The following is an 8975-nucleotide window of genomic DNA, read 5'->3' on the forward strand; positions in this document are numbered from 1 at the left end:
TTTTTTTTTTTTTTTTTTTTTTTTTTTTTTTTTTTTTTTAGACAGGGTTTCTCTCTGTAGCCCTGGCTGTCGTGGAACTCACTCCTATAAATCAGGCTGACCTTGAACTCAGAGATCCACCTGCCTCTGTCGTCCAAGTGCAGGAATTAAAGGTGTGCACCACCACTGCCCAACTTGATGTATTGTTTTAAAATAACATCAAAAACTAAGCCAGGCATGGTGGCACATGCCTTTAATCCCAGTACTTGGAAGGCAGAGGCAGACAGATCTCTGTAAGTTAGAAGCTCACCTGGTCTACAAAGTGAGTTCCAGGATAGCCAGGACTGTTACACAGAGAAACCCTGTCTCAAAAGAAAACAAAAGACCAAAGACTAGGCAAATGATCTATCGCCTTATCCTCTAAAATATATTCCTTATAATTGCCCTTTCCCCTTATTTTTATTTTATGTGCATGTATATTTTGTCTATATGTCTCTCTGTGCACCATGTACATGTCTGCTGTCCACAGAAGCCAGAAGAGAACATTGGATCCCCTGGAAGTGGAGCAGCACACAGTTGTTAGCTATCACGCCGGTGCTGGAAATGGAGCCAGGATCCTCTGAATGAGCAGCCAGTGCTTTTAACTACTAAGTCACCTCTGGCAGCCTCTCTTTTCTCCTTTTTAATAGAGCCCCACTTTGCAGGCCAGACAGGCCTTGAATTCACAATTCTACCTCATCCTCCCAAGTACTAGTATCGCTGGTATGTACAACAATGCCCAACCCTATAATTACTTTTTCTGGAATTGAGGAGGGATAGAAAGACAAGGAAAATTAAAGGGGTACAGGATAAGAAAGGAGTCTCCTTGAAGTCTCATCTGAGCTGTGAGTAAAGAGTTTCAGAACAATTGATATTTGCTGGGAAAGTTACTTCTCTAGAGACAATATTTCCCTTTTCCATACCGGAGACTGAACCTGGTATGACTGAACTCAGTGAGCTACAACTCCAACTCTCAAAATTCCTTCACAGAGAAACATGTCACATAAGAATGTTAAAACAGCAATGAAATATACTTAAGGTGGATATTAGCTGTAAAATAAAGGATAACTATGCTACAATCCACAGACCCAGAGAGACTAGGGAACAAGGACGGTTCATGGGGAACACCCAATCTCCCTGGGAAGGGGAAATAGAAGAGATTTTGTGAGTTGACTGAGTGCAGGTGGGGATGGGGACCGGAGTGATCAGGGATGGGGAGGGCACTGAGAGGGAGAGTGCTGAAGGGAACAGCTAGGCAAAGGGCAGAAGCCTGGCTCAGGGAACTCTCCCAGGAGTCTTTGGGGAGGACTTGAGTTTAGACTCCCAGCAACAGCAAAGAAGTAGCCAGAACTGGCCATCTCCTATAACCAGATTGGTGCCTGGCCCAGTAGTCATCAGAGAGGCATCATGCAGTAACTGGTGGTGAAAGACCCCCAGTGCTGGGGAGACTCTTACTGAAGTCTCGGGATAACATGACACCCCCCACCCCAGTAACTCACCAGAGACCGTCCTTGCTGCAATCACATGAGGCTTTAATCGATGAGACGGGAACCAGTGCACTGGGCAGCCCACACAGGTGAAGAGTTTGACCCCGAGTAACTGGGAGAAGGAGTTTTTAAGGGAAGAAACCTCAGCCCAGTAATCCAAAAGGGTCATAGAAAATTCAGAAAATCCAGTGCTGGTCACAAGGGGGCAACTCCCTGCCTCTCAGGACCACTCCCAAGGTCATAATCAGCTAGTTCCTAAAACACAGCACAATGTTAATCACAAGGGGGAAACTCCCTGTTTCTCAAGATTATTCCCAAGATTACAATCTAACTTTATCTTCAGCTAGTTCCTGAAACACTGAACCAGCTAATCCTAGATTCCTGATTCTTCTCTTCCTGCTGGGGGGGGGGGGATCTGGATTTATCCAGGGCTTTCAGTGGAAACAGACGCAGACCCACAGCTAAGCATTAGGCTGAGTTTGGGAATCCTGAAGAGGAGGGTGGCACCCAGACATGGATAACTGAATCCACAGAAAGCCTGAGAAAGCTTGGGAAAGAATAGAGTAAAGCATGTTTTCTTGGTAGCAACGATTTATTGGGTATGCTTTGCTTGCTAGAGGCAAGCAAACACTCTCATTTAAGAGAGGCTTCCTGACTCAGTTTTAGCTGCAAAACCTTGGAGCTCCTTTAAGAGGTCCTACCATGAAACACTTAAATGGTGTTGATGAAAAGCTGAATGCATCCTTATCAGTTTCAGCCATAGCAGGAAAAAAGTTGCACTGTTTTAAAAAGCCGGCTTTCTGGGCCGTCCTGCCAGGGCAAACTCTGACTCTTTTCAGGCAGGCAGTCCAAGTGAGTGTGGTCTGTGAGCAGAATGTTGCAGCTTGCTTGCTGGCAAGGACCTTGAAATGCCATAGAGTTGTGGCAATAAACATGGCTACTGCGAGTACCTCTGCCATGAGGCTGGAAAGCTAAGGAATGGGCTGGATCCAGCCATCAAAGCCATGGCTTTAATCCTCTCCTTAGACTCATGTAGTTAGAAAAAGAGAGATATACAGTAAAGAGAGATTCAAAGAGAAAAATAAACCTCTAAATGGTTTACAGTGTGTTTAAAAATATATGCAGGCTTGAAAAAAAAGTTCTTAAAGTAAAGAAAGAAAAAGAGTAGTTTGGGTGTGGTGGTACACATCTTTAATCCCAACACTTGGGAGGCAGAGGTAGATTGATCTCTGTGACTTCAAGGTGTGGTAGCACATGCCTTTAATCCCAATGCCTGGGAGGCAGAGACAGACAGATCTCTGTGAGTTCAGGTGTGGTAGGACACACCTTTAATCCTAGCACTGAGGAGGCAGAGACCAGGGACCTCTGTGAGTTCAAGGACAGCCTAGTCTACAGAGTTACTCCCTGACAAAGATGTACAAAGAATCTGTCTCAAAAAGTAAAAATAAATGAAATAGAGGTTAAAATAAAGCCACACAAAGATGGAAAATACACAGAGAATCTTGATACTGTATGCTATTATGCTCTCTTTGAATTGTTTGAATGCTGAGGAAGGGGCAACAGCTGCTAAAAGATATTTGTTTATTTGTTGTTTTTTTTTTTTTTTTGGTTTTTCGAGACAGGGTTTCTCTGTGGTTTTGGAGCCTGTCCTGGAACTAGCTCCTGTAGACCAGGCTGGTCTCGAACTCACAGAGATCCACCTGCCTCTGCCTCCCAAGTGCTGGGATTAAAGGCGTGTGCCACCACTGCCCAGCAAGATATTTGTTTATAAATGCTGCTGAACTAACCCAAGATAGATATTTTGAAAATACCTTGACTTCAAAATTTGGATCTAAGGTTATGATGCTTTGGAAAAGTCCTTTTGTTTTCACAGAGGATGAGACCCTATGGTATGATAGACCACACCCTCCTGAAAGGTTGCTGTGAACACCCTCAAAAAATTACTTTGCTCAACTGCTGACTGAGATGAACCTAGGAGACAAGTTATACCATGAAAGACCTGAATAACAGCGCCCCCATTCAGCACGAAGCAGTTTGGAGAGACCCATATTCCCAAATATTGTTTATAAATGTTCTTTTACATTTAAAGGGGGATATGATATAGATATAAATAATTTGCATTGGTATGGATTTTAAGGTCAATTTTGTTATATGTATATGTGTTTTTGCTCTTGATTAAGGTAATGTGATTACGTAGTTCATTTAAAAATATAATGTATAATTAGGAAATATAGGTTACTAATGGATAATTATCTATAATAGTCAAGCTTGTAGTCATGTTAGATTTTCTAGACATGTAGAAATATAGGCATTCTTCATATCTTTCAAAGACTACAGAATATGGCATTTTTATTTTTTTTAAGGTTTTCTCCTTTTTTAATCAATGACCACCTTTATCCAGCTTTGGAAATCTGGACAAAGAGAAGGCTGAGAGGAGGCCTGGTCCAGTGTCTAAGGGTCTCTGAGTGAGTCTGCCAGCACATGGACCCAACTGGGCCTGTCATCAGTTGGGCACAGCAGTTTCCTGAGTATGAGCCAGTCCCACCCTCAGGGCAGCGTCCTGGTCCAGAGAGGACCAAAGGCCCCAGGTTGCGCCTATTCCCAAGGCCTTCAGGACTGTCAATAAATAGGTTAGATTCTGAGCCAGGCCTGGGAGGATGGGGTGAAAAAGAGCAGGATCAGCTGTCCAGGAATCCCAAAGAGGTCCTGGGTACTCTCCTGCCCTTCTCCAACAAGGAAGTAATAAATAGACCTTAACCTCAGGAACGGGTTGAAGCAGGGGATCCTTCCCCTCAGAGTTAGTAATTAAATCTCATGTTAAAATCAAACCAGCCCTAACCCCTACCAGCATCTACAAAATTCTACAGGAGAGGGCGACGGGCTAGCCTGCCTGGGGGTACACAGTACCCAGCCCTGCAGGGTCCTGGAGGAGGCTTCACATTTGTTCAGTGACCCCTGGGGCTCCTTCTTCCTTTGGGGGTGGCTCCAGGAAAATAGGGGTGACTGATGGTGGCTTCTTCACTGAGTAAGGGGAGGCTGGGACCCCCACCACCAAAAAGTGGTTCTTCTTCCGAAATAATCTCCACAGGCCATGGTGGTTGCCACGAACATCCAGGTCCCAAATATGGAGGCACTTGGCAAGCTGAGTCCAGGTAATGAAGTCATCATCTGTCTCCATTTGGATAAAGGCCACACAGGTACGGCCCTCTGTGTCTGACAGGAAAGAGTCTTCACAAGGGTCCTTGCTGTGGTCCAGAATCTTGGCTTCACTGAGCAGCCTGTGAATTTCCACTTCATAAGCTTCTTTCTTCAGACTGTCTACATTCCTGAGCTGGACACCTGGAACCATGTTGAACTTGTGCTTCTTGAAGTAGGCCTCTTGGAAGTAGCCGTTCATGTTGAGGCCCACGATGCCAAAGTGATAGGATCGGGAAACATCTGGGATGATGCACTCTCGGCCCTGGCGCTGCTCTGGCATCCGCATCCACATGTCCCAGTCCCACAGCTTTTCTGGTGTGGGCCACTTGGGCTCAAGCTCCTCCTTGTATAAGGATTTCCGAAGCACCCATCCCAAGCCAGGCATGGTCTCCACACGGTACAATAGTGCTGGATCCTCAGCTGTGTGTTCATACCCCTGGTCATTCCAAGCAGAGATGCAGTACAGGCTGTCATCTTTCTCCAGCAGGTAGATGGACTGACTCAGGAAACTGAAGAAATCCACAGCAATGTCCTGGTCCTCTCCAGAACCACGGCAAACTTGGCCTCCGGAAACAGGTTGAAAGTGGCAGTGAGGCTGGCTTGTAGTGCTGAGACACACGGACATACTTGATGCTAATAGGAGTGTGCTGGATGCCCCTCAGGCCAAACAGCGCCACCACATCCATGGGCTCCTCATAGTAGCCGTCAATGAAGACCGTTATCATCTGCGGAGATACCCCTTGGGCTGAGAGCAGAGAGCGCAGCATTCTGTACAGGTAATTGGGTCGGTTCCCTGCAATGACAGCCACAGGCACATTGAGGACCTTATTGTCTGGAAGTGGGTCAGGGCTGAACTCAATAGGTGTTGGGTCCTTGCAGCTGCACACACTCCCATAGCCCTCCACTTTGCTGCAGAAGCGCCTGCGGCGGCGGTTCAGCTCTGTGTCTGACCAGTGACACTCCGTCTCTTCAGCCGAGCTCAGTGGCACATCTGTCTTCTGCAGGACTGGGTCACCCCAAGAGGAGAGGACGGGAGATTTAGAATGTTTCTCGCCAAGTACAGGACCTCCTTTTCGTCCCACGAAGGCCCAAGTGTCCCTCCAGTCAAGGGCAGGGCCTGCCTGGCTTCCCAGGCTCCGCAGCACAGCCTTCGCTGTATCTTTTTTTTTTCTTTCTTTTTTTTTTTGGTTTTTTCGAGACAGGGTTTCTCTGTGGCTTTGGAGCCTGTCCTGGCACTAGCTCTGTAGACCAGGCTGGTCTCGAACTCACAGAGATCCGCCTGCCTCTGCCTCCCGAGTGCTGGGATTAAAGGCGTGCGCCACCATCGCCCGGCTCGCTGTATCTTTGAGGTGGAAGGAGCCCTCATCCTTAACAGTGCAGATCAACACACGGCCGGGCGCCACCATGTTGAGGAACAGCATCATGGCCTCATCCTCGTGAGGAGAGTACGTGTCAAATACACGCTTTGCCATCACATGACCCGTGGCCTGGTTGAGGACAATGACATGGATGCCTCGGCCCTGCTCTCGGGCCTCATCCTCTAGCACCGTGGTGCCGTCTACTGCCACATAGACGTTGCTTCTACTTGAGTACACTTCCACATCCAGGACACGCCGAGGACTGCTGCCTCTGCGCCGAGGGGACTCCAAGTGTCCTAGGGCCTCATCATAGTCTTGCTCTGGTTCTGGGTCTTCATTGGCTTCATTGATCGCTCTCCGAGTGTCTAGGATCAACTTGATGTTGACAATGACAGTCACCAGCAGGAAAAGCACAGCCCCTGTCTGACAGAATCTCCGCAGGGCCCGGTGGTTTGTCAGTTTATACTTCCAGGTAAGATACCAGCTCCGTTTCTTCCTAGCCCTAAAGGGCTTGATGGGGGGACTAGGCTTCCAGTCATCCATACTGGATTAGGGAGTCACCCCTGTCCCCGCCAGGTCCATGACTTCAGGAATCGAGAGGCACTCACAGCTCAGGGGCCCCGGGCCCCACTCGGGCCTGCACAGCTCGGCCCCGAGTGCCATGGCCTCCGCCTCCTCCATGCCGCTCGCGCCAATATGGCATTTTTAAATGTTTTAATAACTTAGGGCTTTTCATGACATGTCTGCTCCTGGCAGCACCAATCTACTTCAAGAGGAAGATGGGCATCGAAGAGGATTCTTATGGAGTTTGATAGCCATTTGGGCAAGAAACTGCTCTTGCCTGGACTGTTGCATAAACTGGACACAGAGAACCCGCAGAAAGAGGACTACTGAACTTGCCTAAAGGTGAGACGGTCTTTGGGGCATAAGCTAGCCAGGCGGCTGTGAGGCAGGAACCCATCCCACTGTTTCTTGGGGGGGGGGGAGAAAGGAATGTAGAAGCCAGAGGGGTCAAGGACACCACATGAGGCTCACACAATCAACTAACGTGGGCTTATAGGGGCTCACAGAGACTGAACCGAAAACCAGGGAGCCTGCATGTGACCGCATATGTGTTGCAGTTGTGTAGCTTGGTCCTCTTGTGGGACTCCTAACAGTGGGAACAGGGGCTGTCTCTGACTGACTCTTTTACAGGCTTTTGGGACCCTACTCCTCATACTGGATGGGCTTGCCCAGCCTTAACACATGGGGAGCTGTTTAGTCTTACTGCAATTTGATATGCCATGTTTTGTTGATATTCATGGGAGACAGGCCCTTTTCTGGCTGGAGACAGAAGAGGAGGGGATTGGAGGAGATGGGAATGGGAGGGAGGAAGGGACTGGGAGGGTAGGATGAGGGGGAGGCTGTGCTTGGGATGCGAAATAAGTAGATGAATTTAAAAAACAGAAATATATTAGCCGGGCGGTGGTGGAGCACTCTTAATCCCAGCACTCAGGAGGCAGAGGCAGGCAGATCTCTATGAGTTCAAGGCCAGCCTAGTCTACAAGAGCTAGTTCCAGGACAGGCCCCAAAGCTACAGAGGAAACCCTGTCTCAAAAAATCAAAAAAATATATATTTAAGGCCTGAAATGCATGAGATTAAGTGTGGCATTTCTTCTTTTTTTTGTTTTTTTTTCATTTCTTCTTTACTACATTTAAATCTGAAATTTTCTGTGAGTCTCGTAAATAATACTCTAAACTCTGTCTACAGTAAAAACATCTTAATCTTCCCTGCAACCCTTGTGACTTAGGCTTTGCCTCATTAGCTATACTTCTATTTAATACATATCAGGATCTCAGGTAAGTTCCTTAGCAACCCTTTGAGATAAAACTTCAGAACCCACCAAAATCATACATTCACACAAATAACAATATCACTCAATACTGTGGTCTCTTATTTGCTTTTGTATTCTGAGACAGTGTATCATGTAATGGAGGATGTCAGTCACTGGATTCCTGATTTGATCCACCTCCTAAGTGCTGCTACATCTCTTTAATAACTGTCTGTTTCAGAATCGCGCGCGCGTGTGTGTGTGTGTGTTTGTGTGTGTGTGAATGTCATGTGTGAGTGTGCCAGAAGAGAATCTCAGAACCTTTGGAGCTGAAGTTACAAGCATTTATAGGTCATCTGATGTGGGTGCTGGGAACTGAACTTGGGTCTTTCAGAAGAGTAGTCAGTGCTCTTAACCACTGAGCCATCTCTCCAGCTCCAGACATTTTTATTTTAAAGACAAGGTCTCCTCATATAATTTGTGATCTTCCTACCTTAGCCTGTGCCACACTGGAGTTATAGGTGTACACCAGCATAATTGGCTGAGATCAGATTTCAAAGGCTGAGGAATAAGCAATGCTAGCCTAGAAGCTGAAATGGTCTGAGTCAGAATCCTGCCCTTCCTGACCCAAGAGGCAGGACAAAAGTTCAGGAGCAAGTACCGAGTGGCACCCACTTAAGTCACCTTTTGTGTCTAGAACACGAGACAGTCTTAGTGTCCCCTACGAGGAGCTTGAAGGAAGTCCTCCTTTGAAAGATTTGGCACTGACGCTGTGCTGGAACAAGAGCCTGTAGGAGAATGATAGGAAGCAACACTGTTCTCAGAAACGAAGACATTTACAACGTTTCTGTGAGGAAAAGATTGCTTTCTTTAGCTGATTCCTATAGAAGTTGGTTTTAAAGCTAATTTTCTTTCCCACATCCACTTTAGCTCCTGAATGAATTAAGAGAAATAAGCTCAATCTCCGAGTAATTTTTTTTTTTTTTGGTTTTTTGAGACAGGGTTTCTCTGTAGTTTTGGAGCCTGTCCTGGAATTAGCTCTTGTAGACCAGGCTGGTCTCGAACTCACAGAGATCCGCCTGCCTCTGCCTCCCAAGTGCTGG

General features: G+C 46.9%; 1 pseudogene; it reads right to left on the reverse strand.

The window, feature by feature from the left end:
• Nucleotides 1-3866: 3866 nt before the first annotated feature.
• LOC101995443 lies at nucleotides 3867-6663 on the reverse strand (annotated as a pseudogene).
• Nucleotides 6664-8975: the final 2312 nt, after the last annotated feature.

The sequence above is a fragment of the Microtus ochrogaster genome, chromosome 10 (genome assembly GCF_000317375.1).
Source record: "Microtus ochrogaster isolate Prairie Vole_2 chromosome 10, MicOch1.0, whole genome shotgun sequence".
Lineage (NCBI taxonomy): Eukaryota > Metazoa > Chordata > Mammalia > Rodentia > Cricetidae > Microtus > Microtus ochrogaster.